The sequence below is a fragment of the Chiloscyllium punctatum genome, chromosome 30 (genome assembly GCF_047496795.1).
Source record: "Chiloscyllium punctatum isolate Juve2018m chromosome 30, sChiPun1.3, whole genome shotgun sequence".
Classification (NCBI taxonomy): domain Eukaryota; kingdom Metazoa; phylum Chordata; class Chondrichthyes; order Orectolobiformes; family Hemiscylliidae; genus Chiloscyllium; species Chiloscyllium punctatum.
This window is the reverse complement of record NC_092768.1, coordinates 14,462,183-14,475,266: the sequence shown is the minus strand read 5'-3', so window position 1 is coordinate 14,475,266 and position 13,084 is coordinate 14,462,183. Positions and strand designations below refer to the sequence as shown.

Below are 13,084 nucleotides of genomic sequence, written 5' to 3'. Positions count from 1 at the left end.
TCCCTCAGAATGTATCTCCCTCTCCCAGAGAGGGGGCAGGGGGAGGGCCTGACGGGACATGAGACTCCATGAGAGTGTCCTTCTCTTCAATCGACTGGTGGGGATGTGGGACTCACTGCCACATGGAGTCATTGGGGGGATTTGTCTAGGCGGCCCAGACCCAAGTGAGAGGTGTTTTCCCAATAGGGGCTCCCATAGGCGGTGGAGTCAGATCAGGCCCTTCACAGGACAGGGAATGCAGTCGGGTTTGAAACAGTGAGGGATTTAGGGGAAATTGTATCCCTGGCTCCCAAATTGATCCAAATATAGAAGGATGTATCTCCTTCCATGATGTGATGGATACTGTCTGGGCTATTGATTGTGACAATGACTTCCTCCAATTCTGAAAGGAATGACCTGGTGATGCTGATCCTATCTCATTGTTGACATGTCCTCAAGTGTCCTTTGTTCATGATCTCAGTCCCTGTTGGAGGCTCTGATGTCCCTGTTATAGGAAGGATGTTGGGAAACTTGAAAAAGTTCAGAAAAGATTTGGAGGCCAGTGGTCCATCTGATTTAATTCTTTGTTGGTCTTTTCTGCAGTGGGAGGGTTGAGGGATGTCTGACACATTACCCAGAATAAAATGTGCAGCTCAGGTGCATTGGCCTTGCTAAATTGCCTGTGGTGTTAGGTGCATGAGTCAGGGATAAACATAGGGTAGGGGAATGGGTCTGGGTGGGTTACTCTTCGGAGGGTCAGTGTTAACCTGTTGGGCTTAAAGCCCATTTCCATGCTGACGGGAATCTGTAATCTAATCTAATCTAATCTGATCCTTGGCCTGGGCTCGCAGATTACACTTTCAGTGGCATCAACACTACCTTCCCATTTGATAACTGGTTACTTTTCAAACTGCTGGGAGGTAGACATTGGTGTTTATTAATGATCGATGCTCAAATGTGTGTGTTTTTGATTTGTATAATTGGTTTTGGATCACGGAATGGGAATGTGGCGGGAGTGGTTCTTATGGAGCAGTGAGCCTGAAGTCGGTGGTGGGCAAGTTGTTGGAGGGAATCCTGAGGGACAGGGTGTGCGTGTATTTGGAAAGGCAAGGACTGATTAGGGATAGTCAACATGGCTTTGTGCATGTGAAATCATGTCTCACAAACTTGATTGAGTTTTTTGAAGAAGTGTTAAAGAGGATTGATGAGGGCAGAGCAGTAGATGTGATCTATATGGACTTCAGTTAGGCATTCGACAAGGTTCCCCATGGGAGACTGATGAGCAAGGTTAGATCTCATGGAATACAGGGAGAACTAGCCAGTTGGATACAGAACTGGCGCAAAGGCAGAAGACACAAGCTGCTGGTGGAGGGTTGTTTTTGAGCCTGGAGGCCTGTGGCCAGTGGAGTGCCACAAGGATCGGTGCTGGGTCCACTACTTTTCAACATTTATATAAATGATTTGGATGTGAGCACAAGAGATACAGTTGGTAAGTTTGCAGATGACACCAAAATTAAAGGTGTAGTGGACAGTGTCGAATGTTACCTCAGAGTACCACGGGAACTTGATCAGATCAGCCAATGGACTGAGGAGTGGCAGCTGGAGTTCAATTCAGATAAATGTGAGGTGCTGCACTTTGGGGAAGCAGATCTTCTCAGGACTTATACACTTCATGGTAAGGTCCTAGGGACTGTTGCTGAACAAAGAGACCTTGGCGTGCAGGTTCATAGCTCCTTGAAAGTGGAGTCACAGGTAGATAGGATAGTGAAGAAGGCATTTGGTATGCTTTCTTTTATTGGTCAGAGTATTGAGTACAGGAGTTGGGAGGTCATGTTGCGGCTGTACGGGACATGGGTTAGGCCACTGAATATTGTGTGCAATTCTGATCTCCTTCCTATCGGAAAGACGTTGTGAAACTTGAAAGGGTTCAGAAAAGATTTACAAGGATATTGCTTGGGTTGGAGGGTTTGAGCTTTCGGGAGAGGCTCAACAGACTGGGGCTGTTTTCCCTGGAGCATCAGAGGTAAAGAGGTGAAACTAATAAAATTCTAACAGGACCGGACAGGATAAATACAGGAAGGATGATGATCAAGAATGCAGCACCTGAGTCACAGTCAGAATACAGAGAAGGTTTACCAGGATGTTGCCTGGTGTGCGGGATTATAGATCGTGAATGGCACAGATGGAATGGAAAATATGAGTTTTTTTCCATAGTGGAGGGGTCCTTTACAAGAAGCAAAATCACTTTGATTGTTTACGATAAATGTTAAGTCCTGCTACCTGACGAAGGAACAGCGCTCTGAAAGCTTGTACTTCCAAATAAACCTGTTGGACTATCACAAACAAGACAACAGCAAAACAGACAGAATTTCGGTAATTCTCACACTCAAAGACTTCAGCTTCCGGTCTGGTCACCCTGTCCCTTCTTGTCTGTGTTTATGCTTGATGGTACATTTTTATTATTTTCTCAGGGTTTGGGGAACAAAATTCCTCCTTTTTTTCACTCAAGGAAACCTTATCATTTGGCTCCATCAGTTTGATCTCATTCATTACATTTGAATTGAAGTGTGTAGTGTGAACCAAAAGAGGAAATGAAGATCTAGGTTTGTGTGAAGATTTGTAGCTCGGATGCCAGTTCCCGTAGTTGTGGGTATGTTCACCGAGCTGGGAAGTTGGTTTACAGACGTTTCCTCCCCTGTCCAGGGGACATCTTCAGGGTTTGGGATTCTCCAGTGAGACGCTGTGGTACTGTGATTTCTGGAATGTATTTGGTTCCGTTCCTGCTGCTTCCAGTTGCTGGTTCCGGATGTTCATTGTGGTGGCCGGTGTATTGGGTCAGGGTCAGTGTGTTTGTTAATGGAGTCCGTGGATGAGGTATAGGAATATTGCAGCCTTCCAGAAATTTTGTGTTGTACACTATGTTCCTCTATATATTTTTCGTGCAGAGCATTTTTTGTCTGAATGCTTCCGCAGTTTCCATTTGAACCTCTTGTCGACGTATCGTTTCGTTGCGTTCAACATTACAATATTAACGCAAAATACTGCAGCTTCTGGTGGTTGAACGTGCAAAGTGTGGAGAAACACAGCAGGTTCTGAATGTTCAGTGGAGAGAGAAACAGAATTAATATTTCAGTCCTCTGTGTGTGTGTGTCTGTGACTGAGTGAGAGACAGAGAGTGTCAGTGTGTGTGTGTGTGTCTGTGTGTGAGAGAGAGACTGTGTGTGTGTGTCTGACTGAGTGAGAGAGACAGAGAGAGTGTCAGTGTGTGTGTGTGTGTGTGAGAGAGAGACTGTGTGTGTGTCTGACTGAGTGAGAGAGACAGAGAGAGAGTCTGTGTCTCTGTGTGTGTGTGTGTGCGTGTCTGTCTGTGTGTCTCTGTGTGTGTGTGTGTGTGCGTGTCTGTTTAAGTGTGTTTGTGTCTGTGTGTGTGTGTGCGAGTGAGAGAGAAATAGCCCAGAGGCAGCTCCGGCTCCAGATGCCCCACTTCCCAAACCCACTCGACCCTCCATCATGATGCTTCCCCCCCCCGGGGGGGGTCGGTTCACACAATCCCCACCCTCTCTCCCTTAAATAAATGGGGAAGAGGGGGATCAGAGTGCAGGAAGATCCTAGTTTCTTTCAATCCGCCCCCGGTGAAAGGGGGAGGTGGGGGTGGGTGGGGGGGGGGAGAGAGAGAGAGAGCGACAATCGGCCTGAGCCGGTTTAATGAAGGATGAACGGTGACCGGTGCTGTCCAATTCCTGTCCCTCCCTCTCTCCCCCCGCATTACCCCCCGGTTACCGACCGCCCGCGAGCGCCCCCTCTCGGCCCCGCCCTGCTTGTGAGGAGGGCAGATTGCTTTCCCGAAAGGGCAGCACTGACACTAATGGGGGGGGGGGGGGGGGGGGAGTGAGGGGGCTTTCCAACATTGGGCCACTTTAATGGGAATCACTTTCCATTCCAGACTGAGACATTGCATTGAGGTTCTAACAGGCACCGTGATGGATTGGGACCCGTGTCCATCCGGGAATTCTTGCTCTAGTGAGGTTCCCACTGCACCGCCATCTCCCCATTACAGGGGTACAGGAACAGGAATAGGCCATTCGGCCCCTTGGGTCTGTTCTACCATTCAAGGAGATCATGACTGAGCTTGTCCCAGGTCCACGTTCCTTACGGCAAATCCGGTAAAACCTTTGAACAAAAAGGAACGCATCTATTTCAGATTTAAAATGAACAATTTATCCAACAGGAGGAGATCACGTGGCTTTAGGTGTGGGGGCGGGGAGAGATAATACATTGTGATAGACAGGATGGAGCAGTTGGGAAGGACAAACTTTACGGACCAGCAGCTGTTTCCTGTCCTGTTCCAAACTCAGATGGACTTTCATAAAAACCGAAAGAACTGGGAATGGTGGAAATCGGAACTAAAACAGAAAGTGTTGGAAAATGCTCAGCAGGTCTGACAGCATCCGGGAAATTCTCCAGTCTCCTCTCACAATCCAAAGAGATGCCGCCAGATCTGCTGAGCTTTTCCAGAATTTCTGTTCTCATCGAGTTTGTCTGATGTCCTTTTGGGGTAACAGTGCAGATACTAAACTTCTCTGCCATGATGCAGGCTCAATGTGCCAAAAGGTTCGACCTCAAGAGGACAGCAAGAGGGAAACCTGCAGGAAAAAACTCAGGAGAAAGACAACTACTTTCAGATGGTCCACTGTTTGGGAATATCGCTCAGATTAGCGGGAGGAGCCTGCACACTGCAGTGGGAATGGTGCGAGAGACCAACAGTTGGGTTCATCCCACAATCCAATGGGGGAGGCTGCACTGGAACCGATCCTTCCACCACATCACAAATCCTCCCCTTTCTGGTTGTTACTTTTCTCACCTTTCCCCGCCTCTGTCATGCTTCACATCAGATCTATTTTTCACCTTTTCACAATTTGGCAAAAGGCCACAGATCTGCAAAGTTATCTCTGTTCAAAGATGCTACTTGATTTGCTGAGCAATTGTAAACCTTTTCTGATTGTATTTCGATGTTGAGTATCTGCAATATTTTACTTTTGGGATGTGATCACTCATGAATGATATTTGCCTGCAGTACCGGTGACTGCCAGCTGGTGGCAATACTACACCACGAATGCCATCGCGTTTAGAAATTAGTGACGTCTGTGACCTGCACCTTCGTCCTTGAGGATTTCTTGCACTCTGTCTGTGATGTCTTTAACCCTGGCACCAGGAAGGCAACACACCATCCTTAAGTCCTGCCTGCTGCCACAAAACACCCCGGTCAGTTCCTCTCACTATGGAGTCCCCTCTGACCACGGCTCTGTGCGATATCTGACTCTTCCACTCTGCCTCCACGCCAACTTTTGATTGACAGATCTTTTCCCTCGGGTGGGTGAGTCCAGAACTAGTGGGCATACGTTCAGGGTGAGAAGTGAAAGATCTGAAAGGGAACTAAGGGACAACTTTTTCACGCAGAGTGTGGTACGTGTATGGAATGAGCAGCCAGAGGAAGTGGTGGAGGCTGGTACAATTACAGCATTGAAAAGGAACCTGGATGGGTATATGAATAGTAAAGGTTTGGAGGGATATGGGCCAAGTGCTGGCTAATGGGCGAGATTAGGTTAGGATATCTGGTCAGCATGGATGGGTTTGACTGAAGGGTCTGTTTCCATGCTGTATATCTCTATGACTCTATGACCAGAGCTTTATAGAGCCTCAGAAGTACATCTCTGCTTTTATATTCAAGTCCTAGTTGATTAATGAGGGAGGGGACATAGATGTCATGTACATGTACTTTGGTAAGGCATTTGATAGGGTTCCCTATGGTAAACTGATGGAGAAGGTGAAGTCGCAAGGGGTCTGGGCTGTTCTAGCTAGATGGATAGAGAACAGGTTGGGCAACAGCAGACACAGAGTATTAGTGGAGGGGAGCTTCTCAAAACGGAGACCTGTGACCAATGGTGTCCCACAGGGGTCCGTGCTGGGATCACTGTTACTTGTGATGTACATAAATCATTTGCAGGAACGTGTGGGTTGCTTCATGGGAAAGTTTGCAGATGAAACTTTGATTGGTGGAGTAGCAGATAGTGAAGGGGTCTGTCAGAGAATACCGCAGAATACAGACAGATTGGTGAGTTGGGCAGAGAAATGGCAGATGGTGTTCACTCCGGACAAATGCGAGGTGATGGATCTTGGAAGATCAAATTCCAGAGAGAACTATGGAATAAATGGAAAAGTCCTGGGGAAAATTGATGGACAGAGAGATCTTGGTGTTCAGGTGCATTGTTCCCTGAAGGTGGCAACGTACATCAGTAGAGTGGTCAAAAAGGCATACGGCATGCTTTCCTTCATCAGACGGGGTATTGAGTACAAGAGTTGGCAGGTCATGTTACAGTTGTTTCAGACTTTGGTTCAGCCACATTAGGAATTCTACGTTCTGGTCCCAACATTCCCGAAAGAATGTGGCCCATGGCTAACTATGAAGAGAGGTTTAAATAGATTAGGATTATTTTCATTGAAAAGATAGAGGTTGAGGAGGGCCCTGATTGAGACCTAAAAAATCATGAGAAGTAGACACAGGATGGACAGCAAGAAGCTTTTCCCCAGAGTGGAGGATTCAATCACTAGGGGTCACATGTTCAAAGTGAGAGGGGCAAAGTTTAGGGGAGATATGTGGAAAGTTCATCAGGCAGAAGGTTGTGGGTTCCTGGAACACATTGTTAGTGGAGGTGGTAGGGGCTAGAAAAACAACGTCATCGAAGATGTATCCAGTTCGATACATGAATGGGGAGGGAACACAACAACACAGAGCTTTTGAAAATAGGTGGCAGGTTTAGACAGAGAAGCTGAATCGACAGAGGCTTAGAGAGCTGAAGGGCCTGTTCGTGTAAATTTCTTTGTTATTTGTTTGTCTCAAAGTAAATGCCGACATTGCATTTGCCTTCAAAACTACTGACTCAACCTACAAGTTTGACCTTGAGAGAATGCTGGACTAGAACTCCCAAGTCTCTGCACATCAGGTTTTCAAATGTTCTCCCTATTTAGAAATAGTCTATGCTTCAATTCTTCTTTGGGAACAGGAAGAACAGCCTGAACTTCAGTTTGATCCGCTATGATCGGTGTAATATAGACCTCTTTATCATATTCTGTAAATGCAATCTTGTGGGTGGCACGGTGGCGCAGTAGTTAGCACTGCTGCCTCACAGCGCCAGAGAGCCCGGTTCAGTTCCTGCCTCATGTGACTGTCTGTGTGGAGTTTGCACATTCTCCCCGTGTCTGCGTGGGTTTCCTCCGGGTGCTCCACTTTCCTCCCACAGTCCAAAGATGTGCAGGTTAGGTGAATTGGCCATGCTAGATTGCCCTCAGTATTAGGTGAAGGTGTAAATGTAGGGGAATGGGTCTGGGTGGGTTGCTCTTCAGAGGGTTGGTGTGGACTTATTGGGCTGAAGGGCCTGTGTTAATACTGTAAATAATTTAATCTAAGAGATGCCTTTTGTTTGTTGATTAGAGTAAAACTCCAATATGTAATAGTTTCTTTGATCTGCTCCTGTACTTGTGAGAAAACACATCTATGGAAAGACATTTCTATGAATAAAGTATAAATTTTAAAATTAAAAGAAATCTTGTGCTCTCAAAGCAGATTGCGAACCTCCGACAACCCCGAGGGCAGTCTCATAACACAGCAATACCAAAGCCCCACAAAGATCAGGTCAGATGGAGAGACACCACCAAGGACATCGCTCCCAGGACAGGAACAATGGAAGCCCCTTACTGTTTCAGAAGAGACATTCTCACCAACATGCAAAGAGCTGGAATCTCCTGATCCCATTGATACTGTCAGGATGTTGCATTGTATCGAGATTCAGGACATTCATCCGATAACTGTTTTTCAATTATCATCATTGTAACGAGATTACTCCATTTCCAGATACATTGTATCTTTCCCCATTTTCATTAATCTTTTTGTACAAGATTCCTATAAAACCTGGCTTCATCCTCAGCTCGAGAAAGGGAACCCTTGATCTCCCTGTACAGACTGTCAGTTCTGTGTCAGACTCGTCAGTTTCTCTTCCAACTATATATCGCTTGTAATAAACAGCTTGTCAGTTTCACCTGATCTGGTTTGTGTGCTCTCTGCCTTATTGGGCTAATTTCTCCCACAGGTTCGGTATGGCCTTGTTGGGGCCGAAAGGCCTGTTTCCACACTCTAGGGAATCTAATCTAATCAGATATCTATCTTGTGTTTCAACGATCATAAGCACATCTCATTGATAAAACACGTTCTGGTAATAGTGTAAGTAAGCAAGTCCCGTAAATCAAAGCTATGTGGAAATGTTTACATTGGAATCACAGACGACTGTTTTTCAAAGCAACAAAGGGTGTTGAAAACGTGGAATGTGCAGCCAGAGAAGATGATGCTCTCAGTTTAAGCTCACATCCAAACAATGTTGAGAAATCTTTGCTTGTACCTGGCACCTTTAATCTTAATCACTTGGACTAAATAGCTTGTCAGTTTCACCCGATCTGGTTGTGTGCTATCTGCTTTATTGGGTAATTTCTCTGCAGTTCCGTGCTCAGCAGCCTGAAGGAAGAAGATGGCTCGATAACGTCATCTCAGGCTGACGTCATGAGGATCAGTAAATCCTTCTATGCCAGTCTGTATGACGCGAAGCCGACCGACAGCGTGGCCTCCCAGTCGTTCCTGCCCTCTATCACAGAGGTCTTAGACGACCCCTCTGAGGGGGTCGGTGAAGGCCTCCCCCTACCCGGTGAGAACCAAGGGGTACCCACCGGCCCACAGCTCCAGGTAACTGGGAGCAGCGTCCCAGTGACAGCCCTGCTGTCAGATGGAGAACGGGGCGATACGGACCCTGGGTCTGACACGATGACACCAGAGCGGGGAAATGACTCCAGCGTGGAGCCGGACAACTACCTCAGCCCTGGGAAGGTCCAGCAGTTTGCCGTCACCACGGGGATGCACGCAGCTACCCCACTGGAGCGAGACCAGAAGAAAATGGACACTGGTAACCCCGTAAACTGGTAAAATGGGGTTTAAAATTGCCAGCATAAATGTGCATAGCATTAAATCGGCTACGCGATGTGTCTCAACGCTGGCCTTCCTGGCCAACGTCAAAGCCGATATCCTGTTTCTGCAGGAGTGTGGGATACCGCACCTCAGCAGTTACAGGAGATGGTCAAGCTTGTGGGCACACAGGCCGTCAGTGTGGTCGGGGGGCAACGATAGCCGCGCCTCCGGCCTGGGTATCCTGTTGCGGGGAGGCAACTTCACCATCTCCGAGGTTAAGGAGGTGGTGGGCGGGCGTCTCCTCGTCGCGGATGTTAAATACAGAAACGCTCCCGTGAGACTAATCAACGTGTACGCCCCAGTGGGTAAGAGTGAACGGTTGGCCGTCCTGCAAGAGCTTCCACTGCTGCTGGCTACGTCCAGGCCGGTCATTCTGGCCGGAGACTTCAACTGCATCATTGATGCTGATGGACGATCCGGCGGGGGGACAGTAAACCGGACGCTACGTCCAGGGCCCTGATGGAAACGGTCAAAGACGCCAAGCTGCACGACGTCTTCAGCGCCCCTGCAGATGGAGCGCAGCGTAGATACACCTGGTCACGGGCAGACGGGTCTATCCGCTCAAGGATAGATTACCTGTTTGTGTCCCGAACGCTCTCGGTCAGATCCACCGACGTCAAGCCGGTGTTCTTCTCTGACCACTGCCTCCTGCTGGCCGACTGTCACCTACAGGACGAACAGTGGGCGGGCAAGGGAACGTGGAAACTGAACACTAAGCTGTTGACCCCGGGAAACATCGAAGAGTTCAAGAGGGATTACGCAGGTTGGAGAACCGTGAAGCCCCTCTTTGAGTCTCCAGCAGACTGGTGGGAAATGGTAAAAGGGAACATCAAGAGGTTCTTTATCCTCAAAGGTGTCCAGGAGGCGAGAGAGAGGCGGGGAAAACTGTCCCAGCTCCAGGAAAGTATGCAGAACCTGCTCCTGCTGCAGACGATGGGGGTCGATGTCACGGAGGACCTCAAGGAGGTGAAGGGCCAGCAAGCCTTGCTCTTTGCCTCGGAGGCCTCCAGGATAATCTTCCGGTCCAGGGTCCGCTCGGTGGAGCAGGACGAGACGTGCTCACGTTTCTTCTTCCAGAAGGTGCACAAAGAGAGCTCCGTGCTCAGCAGCCTGAAGAAAGAAGATGGCTCGGTAACGTCATCTCAGGCTGACGTCATGAGGATCAGCAAATCCTTCTACGCCAGCCTGTATGACTCGAAGCCAACCGACAGCGCGGCCTCCCAGTCGTTCCTGTCCTCTATCACGGAGGTCCTAGATGATGTAACACGAGAGAGGCTGGACCAGGCGCTATCTCTGGATGAACTGACCAAGGCCCTCGAGTCCTTCGAAAAGAATAAAACTCCCGGAAGCGACGGCTTACCGGTCGAGGTTTATTCCGCTCTTTGGGACTTGAACGGACAGGACCTGCTGGAGGTGTACGTCAGTATGCTTCGGGCAGGTACCATGAGTGAATCCATGAGGAAAGGCATCATCACCCTCGTCTACAAGCAGAAGGCGGGGAGGGAGGAAATCAGAAATTGGAGACCGATCTCACTGTTAAATGCAGACTACAAAATCTTGTCAAAGGTCATCGCCAACCGGGTCAGGTCTGCTCTGGGATCGGTGATCCACCCGGACCAAACCTGTGCTGTACCGGGCAGGAAGATCTCTGAGAGTCTTGCACTCCTCAGGGATACGATCGCCTACGTTCAGGACAGGGGGGTGGACACCTGCCTCATCAGCCTGGACCAGGAGAAAGCCTTTGACAGGATATCGCATACATATATGAGGGATGTCCTCTCCAAAATGGGCTTTGGGGAGGGAATCGGAAATTGGATCAGACTGCTCTACACCAACATTGTCAGTGCAGTCTCAATCAATGGGTGGGAATCAGATAGCTTCCCTGTAAGATCTGGAGTCAGGCAGGGATGCCTCCCTCACCCGCCTTGTTTGTGTGTTGCATAGAGGCATTTGCCGAATCCATCAGGAAGGATGCGAGCCTGAGAGGGTTGACTATTCCTGGCAGCGGGGGCCTGCAGGTTAAGGCCTCCCTGTTCATGGATGACGTCGCTGTTTTCTGCTCGGATCCGCTGTCCGTGCACAGACTCGTGTGCATCTGTGACCAGTTTGAACGGGCCTCGGGGGCCAAGGTAAACCGAGGCAAGAGCGAGGCCATGCTCTTCGGGAACTGGGCCGAACAATCCTCTATCCCCTTCACCGTCAGGTCTGACCACCTGAAGGTGCTGGGTATTTGGTTCGGGGGGACTGGGGCGTGCGCCAAGACCTGGGAGGAGCGGATCAGGAAGATGAGACAGAAACTAGGCAGATGGGGGCAACGGTCGCTCTCCATCGCGGGAAAAAACCTGGTCATCAGGTGTGAGGTACTCTCAGTATTGCTATATGTGGCACAGGTCTGGCCTATCCCCAGGACCTGTGCCGCCGCAGTCACCCGGGCCATCTTCCAATTCATTCGGAGATCAAAGATGGACCGGGTCCGAAGAGACTCTATGTACAAAGACCGGTGCAATGGGGGGAAAAAACACGCCCAATGCCACCCTCACCCTGATGGCCACCTTTGTGTGTGGCTGCATCAAGCTGTGCGTGGATCCCCGGTACGCAAACACCAAGTGTCACTACGTACTGAGGTTCTACCTGTCCCCGGTGTTGCGAAGGATGGGCCTGGCCTCGCTGCCGCGGAACGCTCCGATTAGTTGGACCATTCCGTATCACCTGTCCTTCGTGGAGAAATTTATGAGGAAAAACACCTTTGACCACAAGTCCATCAGGAAGTGGTCAGCACGTAGCGTCCTTGAGACCCTTCGGGAAAAGGAGAGGGCGGATCCTGTCGAGCGGTTCCCTGAGCAGACTGTCAAATCCATTTGGCAGAATGCCTCATCGCCAGAACTTTCCAACAAGCACCAAGACGTGGCTTGGCTGGTGGTGAGAAGGGCTCTGCCTGTGAGATCCTTTATGCACGCCCGGACTCTCTGCCGCACCGCACGCTGCCCTCGAAGTGGCTGCGGGGGGCACGAGACTGTCACACACCTCCTTCTGGAATGTGCCTATGCAGAGGAAGTCTGGAGAGGAATGCAGTGGTGCTTGTCGAGGTTCGTCCCGAGCAGCGCCGTGATGCGGGACTCCGTGCTCTACTGCCTGTTCCCCGGGACTCACACCGAGACGAACATTAACTGCGCCTGGAGGATCATCAACTCGGTGAAGGACGCTCTCTGGGCGGTCCGAAACCTGTTGATCTTCCAGCTGAAGGAGTTGACCCCGACCGAGTGTTGCAGACTGGCACATTCCAAGGTCCAAGACTACGTGCTGAGGGACGCGCTGAAGCTTGGGGCAGCTGCCGCCAAGGCGCGGTGGGGAAAGACCACCGTGTAAGATCGGCCTGCCTAAAGAAGAACAGGGGGCCCATGCGGACGTTTTTTTGGGCTCTGCTGATGCCTCAGCCAAATATATGTATATGTACAAGATTGAAAAATGCACAGGATTGTAAAGGACAAGGATAAATTCGAATCTGTGTTTGTAAATATGGACATATGTATGGCATGATCAAATGTACAGACCATCAAATCATTTTATGAATAAAGTATATTTTTGAAATAAAAAAAAGGTTCTCCCAGGACGAGGCTATCCCATTGCACTTCGGGTGTGCTGACGCCTGCGATGTCCCCAAATGCGGGATACTCGACTGCAAAATTTGTGGTAGTGGGGGACTGCGTTCACGCTCTCCCCTGATTTACAAACAAAAAACAGATCTATCAGTAGATGAGGCTCACTTGTGCTTCATATGGCTCCCTATGTCCCCCGCACCTATGTTCAATTCAGTTTCACCCAAATCGACAGATAATGCCGTACGTCTTATTTTATCCGCTGTGTTCAAAGCTTTTCAGAAGAGGACCAAGCCCTTCACATAACCAAATCTGCGTCCGCATTTGCTCCATTTCCCTCTATTTACTGCCTATTCCAGTATTGCTCAAAGTGCCTCTTTCAATAATTTATTCGACAGATTATATTCAGCTCTGTCCACTGATTCTTCACCACCTGCTCCAG

General features: G+C 49.2%; 1 non-coding gene across 1 annotated transcript; it reads left to right on the top strand.

Annotated features, from left to right (window-relative positions):
- The first annotated feature begins 12,603 nt into the window (after positions 1–12,603).
- On the top strand, positions 12,604–12,768 carry LOC140455841 (U1 spliceosomal RNA). The gene has a single exon (XR_011953071.1). It is a non-coding gene; the product is annotated as a U1 spliceosomal RNA (small nuclear RNA).
- The last annotated feature ends 316 nt before the right edge of the window (positions 12,769–13,084 follow it).